Below are 10,248 nucleotides of genomic sequence, written 5' to 3'. Positions count from 1 at the left end.
TTTTCATCTCTATTTTACTTCTGTCTCTCAGGACCATGGTTATCTTTGACCAAATCATGGTCCAGAATTGCTCCCAGTCAACAAATCTGAAGGAGCTCTCTTAAACAGCCCTGCTCTCCAGCTAGAACCTGGCCAGGTCATGAATGATCTTCATGCAAACCTGTCCTCTCCACTCCCGTCCAGGTTGATCTTGGTCTCCACGCCAATTGATGTTAGTAAAAATTCTTTCAGAGCACAAATCACTGCTTTTCTTCCTCCCTGAGGTACAGTATTGTTCCAAACTTCTGGCACTTTCCTAATGTGTTGTCAGCCTCTTTTCATTCTGCATTCAAAGACATCCTGAGAAAAGTGGTGAGGACACTTCAGAGTTCCTGCTCCAGAATCCCCGTGTATTTAATGAGCAGAACCTGAGGGGGTGACATAGGTCTGTGCAGTCAGTCCGAATTGTCAGCACCTGTACCACACACCCCGTGCTCACCCAGGCAGGTCCTCCTACTTTCCAGGCACCTCAGTCTAATCTTACCCATATAAAGACTTGAATTTCAGATCCAATATAACCTTGATTTCCTTCCTTTCCTTGCAGTGCTGGGCGAGTTCTAGGGGACTCAGTGTGGGGAGCAGACGTAGCATAGATGAGGTCATATCACCTGACAGCCGTGTCTCCTCCAGGACATCCTGTCCCCACACCTGCTTCCGGTCTGGTGAGCGCTGAGCTTCCGGGCCCCTCTATGGAGGGCAGTCCTTTTCTGTTATGAATGAAAACTGTCACATGAGCCAAGCCACTGGCTGGGTCACCTGCCCTCTCTCCTGCTCATTTATATGCCAGTTCCATCCATTCTGCAGGATTTTCAAAGCAGGTTTCTTCCCTTAAGCTCTCCTTTTGCTTTCAGGGCTAGATGCTTGTTTTCTTTCTAGATTTTACATCATGGATGCCCCAAGATGAAAAATATGAAGTTATTAATTTCTGGGCCTACCAAAACCATTCGCCATCCAAACCAATCCAGTCTCCTCTGCCCTGACGTTTCCTGAGACAGAAAGGCCCACTGGCACTCACCCCGTTGCTTAGGGTCCCATGGTGGGGTTAACCCCAGTCACTTTGGGACCTGATCCTTCTTCTGGGCTGAATTCCTGTGGCTGGCCCTCAGACAGCCACATTCTGTCCTCCTCTGGTCCTCAGCATGGCTGCTGGGTTTCAGGGGTCTTGCCTCCTCTTTCCCCGGGGGCCTGGAGCCTGCCCTGAATTCACAGCTCTTCTCCTGAGGGGCCCCTCTTTTTTCCTACCATTTAATCAGAGCTTTTTCTTTCATCCGTGGCTGCTTCCTTCTTGACACCAATGACAAAATCAACTTTCAGCCCAGTCCAGCTTCTCGTGGTTTCCCAGGGAAGCAGGATTCCTGGAAATGTGTAAATTACACTCTCTTCCTAGAGCCTCTTTAGCTTTTGGTAATTTATTTCATCTTATTAAAAAAATCACACTTCTGTATAATCTGGTCTTTGTGTCATTATCTGCTCCTTTACAACGCTTATCACTCCTTGATGACTGAGTCCTTAAAACCAAAAGACTGGCTTGTGGCATATTATTAGTATGTATTTGTCTGCTTGTTTAATCACATCCTGCTGAGCCCTTGTGGATCAGCATGTCTGTGGGCAAACCCAAGGATGGGGGTGGGTAGGCATGCTGCATTCTCTGTAGACACAAAGACATTTGAGACCTGATGAAAGCATTTGGGGCTCACCTGCGGAATTGGCATCTGAGCTCTGGTGGTTTGTAAGCCAGAGCTGGGTCTCTGCAGACCTCTGACAATGCACCAACACAGCTATTTAAAGTCTGAGCCTGCAGCCCTGACTGAAAAACACATTCAAGAGAACAAAAATAGTTCCCACACCAGTGGCTCAAAAACCTGTTGTCTTTTTGAATCAAGCTTTAATCTAATTTTTCTCTCAGTTTATAGGCTCAGGCTTGATAGAAATTGCTTGTCTGCAGTTTTAAAAGTTTGCACCTTTCAAAAATAGCCAGGGATCTCTTATAGCAACATGGATGGGTCTAGAGACTGTCATACTGAGTGAATAAGTCAGAGAAGCAGAAATACCATACAATATCCTGCATATATGGAATCTAAAAAGAAATGATACAAACGAATTTACTCACAAAACAGAAAGAGACTCACAAACTTAGAAAATGAACTTATGACTGTTGGACACACTGCTATATTTAAAATGGATAGTCAGCAAGGGCATACTGTACATCACTGGGTACTCTGGTCTGCGTTATATGACAGCTTGGATGGGAGGGGAGTTTGGGGGAGAATGGATACATGAATGCACTTGCCAATGCAGGAGACAGAAGAGATGCGGGTTTGATCCCTGGGTAGGGAAGATCCACTGGAGGAGGGCATGACAACCCACTGCAGTATTCTTGCCTGGAGAATCCCATGGACAGAGGAGCCTGGTGGGCTACAGTCCACGGGGTTGCAAAGAGTCTGACACAACTGAAGGGACTTGGCATGCATGCATGACTGAGTCCTTTTGCTGTTCATCTGAAACTATCATGATACTGTTAATTGGCTATACCCCAATATGAAATAAAAAGTCAAAAACAATAGCCAGAGGTCTTTTACAGGCACAGCCAGGGACCTGGCCCAACCAGCTGCTGGAGCTCCTGCAGGAAGGCTGCATTCCTGAAGCTCCATGTTACGTTCTTCCAGGCCTGGCGGGGACAGGCCTGCACCTCCTTACCTGCACCCCCACCCAGCTCCCTGTGAGGACAAGGCTACTCATCACTTTACAGTCAAGGATCCCTGGGCTGAAGCCTACAGGGACACCTGAGCAGTACACTGTTCCTCTCTGAGTTCAGAAGCTCTCCGGAAGTCTGCTGACATTGGGAGAGGCGAGCACAGGAGCTCATGGTGGGAGTCCTGGGCTGACAGAGGCCGAGCTGGGCTCTGGATCAGGCGGGCTTCTTCCTCCTCGTGCCCAGTTTGGGCAGAACTGGAGGGACACGTGCCCTCAGGACAGGCGGTGCCTGCAGAGGGTCCATCACCTCCATGTGGCCCAGAGGAGAGCGCTGCCTTGCACCTCGAAGCCCTGGATGCAGACAGATGGGGGCCAGTCTCAGAGGCTGTCAGATTTTAACCCCCTATCCCCGCACGGCAGAGAAAAGTGGACACTTGTTTGCTGCACTTCTCCACAGGGCAGGTTCACCCCATGTCTTCGGGGAGGGTGATAGGGAACGGGAGGAAGACCTGAGAGTTACCCTCCGGGGTGAGTTCTTCCCACTCGTCAGTGTGAACCAACAGCATCTGCCTCCCTTGGGAGCTGCAAGCCTCATGTCCCACCCAGACCTGTGGAACCAAAAATTGTGGGGTGTGGTCTGGCAGCCTTGCTTTAACAGTCCTGCCAGACGAGGTAAGTGCAGTCTAGGAGAGAGGATCTCAACCTTGGCACTGTTGTCGTTTGGCCCAAATAAACCCTTGGTCTGTATGTTTGTGTGTGTGTGTGTGTGTGTGTGTGTGCACACGCTCATGTGTGAGTGTGCACATGTGTACATGTGTGTTCTGTGGGATGTTTAGCTGCAGTGTCCCTGACATCCCCAAACATCTCCAGCCATGCCAAGTGTAGCCAGGACAGGTAAAATCGCCACCAGAAATTTCCTGGCTGAAACAGTGGTCCAGCAGAGAAGAAGGAGAGAGAGGAGCACGAGGATGGGGAGGAGAAGGTGGAGGAGGAAAAGAAATACACTGGGAAGAAGTACAGAATTTAACGATGGTTATTTCCAGTGGTGGGTCTTAGATGCTCTTTGCATAGAGAAACTTTCCTGTCTTCTCCAAATGTACTAAAAAGTTGTATATTATTGGAGTGGGTTGCCACGCTCTCCTCCAGGGGATCTTCCCAACCCAGGGATCAAACCTGAAAAGTCTTCTGCATTGGCAGGCAAGTTCTTTATCACTAGTGCCACCTGGGAAGCCCATTACTTTAATACTCCAAGAAATGCAAATTTGAAAGGGTATTTGGATAACCTCCAGAAACTCCTAGACTCCCCTCAGTGGGTGTGGCTTTGAACCCTAAACCCAGGTTCCTTCCCCGCCCTGTGACCCTGCAGCCTGTCAGGCCGCACCCACCACCCAGGTTCTGAGATCCGACAGGATGCCGTGCTGCTCAACCAACCAGTCCCCTCCCCGGGAATGCTCCTGGGGCTGAATCATCCTCCAGCCCACAGCTCAGCGAGGACAGATGTGAGCTTCAGGGTGGCTACTGCCCAAGATCCCTCTGGAGGAGACACCATAAATGGCCTCAGATCCTAGTGACAAAGCTGCGTCTGTTCAGAACACACACAAAGTGAACATAGAACTCAAATTCCAAGTGCGAATGATCCTTCTAACCATCCTCCTGGAGCTGCTCAGCTCTCACCTTCTGGCTCCACCAACCTGGCCTGGATTTCCACCAGCTCCTTGGAGCCTGCTGGGGAAACTGCTGGAGACATGAGCTCCCAGGTGCGTCCTTAGGGTTTTCTGTATCTTAAAAACAGGAAGTTTTCATCTTTAAATTCTTTTAAGAATTTAAAAACTTAAATCATCTTGAGATAGTCCTGAGTATTAAAATGACATGACAGGCGTGACCATAGTGTCAATTTCTGTTTTGAAATAGGAACCAAGAAATATTGTTTCCAGCCAAGGTGTGGGGGTCTATGTGTGCCAGACTGAGCAATGTAACATCAATGTAGCTAACCTTTACAGGGATCCTGAAAAGTAGGGGTCATAATTTCCATTTTACAGATGAGAACCATCTAAGTCAGAGACTTCAAGACATTCTCTCAGGATCACACAGATAATCATGGAAAAGCTGGCCTGTCTGAGGGCCTGTGATGTACAATTGGCAGATGGAGGAAAACAGAAAAATGTATAAAAACCAAGGGTTTGGGGTCCTTGTTAAGGAAACCCAAAATGCTGCACCATGCGTGAGCGCCTCAGAGAGAGACAAGTAGAATGGAGCTCCTTGGTGAGAAATTGGCAGGGAAAGATCACAGGACTCCCGCCAGGTCTCCCGCCTGCCTCTAAGCCACCTCCGGCTGCTGTAACAGTGTACCACAGGCTGGCAGCTTAAACAGGAAACATTTATTTCTCGGTTTTGGAGGCCAGAAGCCCTAGGGCAAGTCCCTGGCAGATCCCATGTCTGGTGCTAGATTCATTTGTGTCATAGTTTAGATTCCACGTGTCAGTGGTACCATGGGATTCCTAGGCGGCACGGTGGTGAAGAATCTGCCTGCCAATGCAGGAGATGCAAGAGATGAAAGTTTGATCCCTGGGTCATGAATATTCCCTGGAGTAGGAAATGCCAACCCACTCCAGCATTCTTACCTGGGAAATTCCATGGACAGAGGAGCCTGGTCGCAAAGAGTCAGACACGACTGAGCGACTGAGCACATGAGCGGTGAGTAGACCGTGAGTGGAAGCAGACCGAGCGCGGAAGTGGTACCACACGGCATTTATCTTCCTTTTCTGACTTACTTCACTTAGTCTGATAGTCTCCAGTTGCATCCGTGTTGCTTCAAGTGACATTATTTTGTTCTCTGTATTCATGTACCATTTCTTCTCTAACCATTCCTCTGTCTGTGGACACTTAGATTGTTTCCATGTGTTACCTATTGTGAATAGAGCCGCTGATGAGCATGTTTGGCGCTTAGAGTTTTGTCTGGATATATGTACTGGAGTGGGATTCCTGGATTCTGTGGCAGTCCTACGTTTAGCTTCCCGAGGAACCCCCATGCTGCCCTCCACAGTGGCGGCCCCAGCCCTCATCCCTAGCAGTGCAGGGGGCTCGCGTTCTCCTTTGCCACACCCTCCCCGGCATTTCTTGTTTTTAGACTTTGACAATGGTCATTCTTAACAGGTGTGGGATGATAACCTCATTGTGGTTTTGATTTGCATTTCTCTAATGATTAGTGCTATTGAGCATATGCTTCTATTTTTTTCTGTGCTAGTGTAAGGAATCTTTTAGGACCTGTGACCTGACTATAGTGCTTTTAGAACCCTGGGAGAAAAAAATAAAAGGCTGCACACATTCTAGAAGACTCCAGCTTGCTTTTTTTTCTGGCGAGAGATACTTTTCCAATCTTTAAATGCAGGGCATTTTATTAGAGACAGTACTCAAAGCCTCTCTCCATGAGCCTACCTGTCCAGGAACTCTGGAGCAGGCTCTGGGGAAGCCTGTGGTTTGAGGAATGGTCTTCTGGGCTGCTTGGCCTGGAGGTGCCATCCTAAATTAACCAGATCCTGGGTGTAGCATTGATTCCTGCAGGTAAAATGTGGTGGGAACTCAGCCCACATCAAATATGTGACGTATCTCCAATCAGAATGAGACACATTACCCTCCCAGCTCTGGCCCCACTGAAAACTTAACCAACAGAGCCAGCTCCCCAATACTGGTGTCTTCGCCACTAGATGATAATTTGACAAACAGGACTCATGGTAACGGCTTTCCTGGTGGCTCAGCAGGTTAAAAATCTGCCTGCAACATAGGAGTCGGGCAAGAGACATAGTTTTGATCCCTGGTTGGGAAGATCCTCTGCAGAAGGAAATGGCAACTCACTCCAGTATTCTTGCCTGGAGAATCCCATGGACAGGGGTGTCTGGTGGGCTACAGTCCATGGAGGGTCACAAAGAGTCGGATATGACTGAAGCGACTGGGCATGCATGCACACACTGATGGTAAGTGTTCTTGTCTGTTCAGGCTGTGTAACTAGATACCGTAATCTGGGTGCCTTATGGGACAGAAGCATTTCTCACACCTCTGGAAGCTGGAAGTCCAAGGTCAAGGTGCAGGTCGGTGCAGTTCCTGGTGAGACTTTCTTCTGGCTTGCAGACTGTAGCCTTCTGGCTGTGTCTTCATGTGGCTGAGAGAGAGAGCTCTCCAGTCTGTCTCTCATCCCCCAGGGGCACTGATCCCATGGCGGCTGCCCTCCTCATGACCTCATCTAAACCTAATCACCTCCCAAGAGCCCCTCCTACTATCGTCACACTGGGAGTTGGAGCTTTAATGTATGGATTTGGGGGAACACAGACATGAAGTCCATAAATTAAGAATTGAAGAGGAAGTGGTTTCCAGCTCAGTATAAGAATACATTTTCAAAAGGTAATTTTACCTAGTCATTCATTTCATACACGACATTAAGGGAACACAGAATGCAAAGCATTGGGCTGAGACCTGGGAACACAGTGGTGGTCAAGATCGACAGGACCTGCTTAAAGTCTAAGTGAGATAGAAACCCCGACTAAGTTCAAAAGTCTTGTTTGCTTGCTGCTGTGATCAATCTGTGAGGGAACATCCTGACCTGCTGATAAGTTCAGGAAATGCTTCCCTGAGCAAGTCATCTTTGAGAAGAATCATGGGGAGAAGGATGTCTCAGGCAAAGAGGTCTCCCTGCCGAGTAGGAAGGGGTGCAGGGCATTCTAAGAACTGAAAAAAGCCAGTTACTTAAAAAAAAAAAAAAAAAAAAAGGAATGAATCCCCTGTGGGGTGAAGAGTAGCCCACCCTTGGAAATTCTGAAACAGACTGGCTGAGAGGTTTATAAAGAAATTTATACATGGCTTGTACAGTATATTCCAATTTTAAGACTCATGAATTCCTTGATCTGAATAAGTCATACTCCAAATTATAAATTTCAAGGTAATGCTACAGCTCCAGGAAAATCTCATCAGTGATAAATAGTTGGAATGATCTCTTCATTCATTTCTTCTAAAAATATTACTCTATTTCCACTATACGTCATACTTCAAAGGGAAAGAAATGACCTAGGCCCAGAGTTTCTGAGCTCACATAACTCAGGATCACAGGGGTGGTCCTGACCGTGTGGGACACAGGTCAAAGAAGGAGGATCGGCCACGGCCTCGGAGGGGCTGGGGAGGAGTCACAGGAGAGCTCAAGCTTGACCTGGGCCTTGAAAGGGGTTTCTCAGGTGGAGAACGAGCAGGGATGGCATGCAAGTCCCTGAGAGCACAGGGGCTGGAGCAGGGGCTGCCAGTGGCCCAGCGGTGGCTGCACATGGCAGGGCGGGACAGTCACTGCTTGTATCTGCCTGAACCCGGCCGTGTATTCATCGCCCCTGCCTATCAAGCGGACAACTTCCCTGGGAAGATGAGCGGCCTTTCTTGCGGTGCCTCGTGGTGGTCAGTGAATGAATGGCCAGGTGCAGAGCTGTAAGAAACAGCATCTCAAGTGGGCTCAACAGGGATGCTAAGAACAAGCCTTTGCCCATGGTGTGTGCATAATACTGTGGGTTATGTTCCTTTTGGGCAGATGTGTCTAGAGATTGTGAGAAGACCAGTGACAGCATTTCAGATGCAGGTGGAGGAACAATTAGATTTCCACAGTCTGGGTGAGGACAGACGCAGGGCCACGGTGAGGCAACAAGTGGTCCAGGGAAGCAAAGTGGGATGCAGAGATGCTTCTGAGTTGGGATCCGGGGCATTTGTGTCATGTCCTATATTTCTGTTTTTAGATCCTGGCACGATACTGACTTCTTTGCAAAAAGCACTGCGCTGTTTACTAATTGCCAGCTTCAGGTACATTCTGCATCATCTGAATTGCTGAGTAAACATACGCCCTTTCAGATAATATAATGGTCTCATTGTCAGGCCAGAAAGACCTGCCAAATCTAATCTGATCGACATAATAGGCCTGGCCTTCCTGTTTCTCTCCCCCACACGTGCCCATGCCACTTAAGCAGCTGTGTGTTACACCTACTGGCATTCCTACACATGAAAAACAGGCCTGCTCATTGCTGCAAAGATTAAAAACTCAGTAACAGTGATATGGCTTTGCTTAAAACTTTAAATCAAAGCCCTCATGTAACGAGATCGCCAAGGCCAAGGCTCTGACCCTTGTTCAAACCCTAGTTTTGATGTGCAGGCATAAGCTGAGTGTGCTGGGATGGTCCCGCAGAGCAGACAGTGGCTGGCTGATCACAGACATGAGCTCCAAGGTAACCAGGATACAGTGAGATTTAACTGGAAGTAGAAGAGGTAGAAAGAGATGTAGTCTTGAGAAATGAATAATAACAAAATATGGCTGTGGTAGATTCCTGAAATGAGCCTGAAATCGTAAATACTATGTCTCCTGAGAGGTGGTCCACTCTGCCTCCTAGGCTCACATGGCCCTGTGTTAATGTTCTTTTTATTCTACTGGCCAATTTCTTTCTTTTTTTTTTTGTAACAGTTTTATTGAGATAGATTTACCTGCACCCCCTCCGCCCCCCACTGCCAATTCTTATTTTTAAAGTTCAAAGATTAGTGGTTTGGGCATATCCACAGGATTGTGCAACCATCACTACTATCTAAATTAAAAAAATTGTTTGTTGACTCTTTTACGACTCCATGGACTATAACCCACCGGGCTCCTCTGTCCATGGGATTTCCCAGGCAAGCATACTGCAGTGAGTTCCCCGTTTTCCAGGATTCTTCCCTACGCAGGGATCAAACTTGCCTCTCGTTCGTTGGCAGGCAGATTCTTTACCACTGAGCCAACAGGGAGGCCTCTCAAAAGAAACACAGCACCCATTAGTTCCTTCAGCTCTTTGCAATGACTACTTTATTGATGTCTCTGTAAAGTTTACCTATTCTGGACATTTCATATGTTGGAATCATCCAGGATGTAATCTTTTGTGTCTAGTTTAAGTCAGAGATTTTAGATTTATCCATGTTGTAGCATGAACTAATACTCCATTCTTCTTTATGGCTGAGTAACATTCTGCTGTAGAAACATCACATGTGTTTACCCATTCATAAGTTGAAAGACATTTGTATTGTTTATACTTTTTGATGAATAATGCTACTTTAAATATTCATGTACAAATTTTTGTGCTTATTTCAGGTATACACCAAGGAAGGGAATTTCTGGGTCATATGGAAGCTCTATGTTTTATATCTTGAGGAACTCCCAAACTTTCCCAGTGTGATGCATCATATTACAACACCATCAATAAGGTATAATGATTTCACTTTCTCTGTATCCTCACTAACAATTCTTGTTATCTATCTTTTTATTTTAGCCATTCTAGTAGATGTGAAGTGGTATGTCATTGTGATTTGAGCTTCCTTTTTGCACGCACTTGTTTACATCTGCATACACACACACACACACACACTCACATATATATCCTCTTTAGAGATACATGTATTCAAGCAATTTGTACATTTAAAATTAGGTCATTTGTATTTTTGCTGTTGAGTTATAACTTTCTATAATATTCTATA

Source organism: Muntiacus reevesi, chromosome 6 (genome assembly GCF_963930625.1).
Source record: "Muntiacus reevesi chromosome 6, mMunRee1.1, whole genome shotgun sequence".
NCBI lineage: Eukaryota > Metazoa > Chordata > Mammalia > Artiodactyla > Cervidae > Muntiacus > Muntiacus reevesi.
This window is presented reverse-complemented; position numbering follows the sequence as displayed.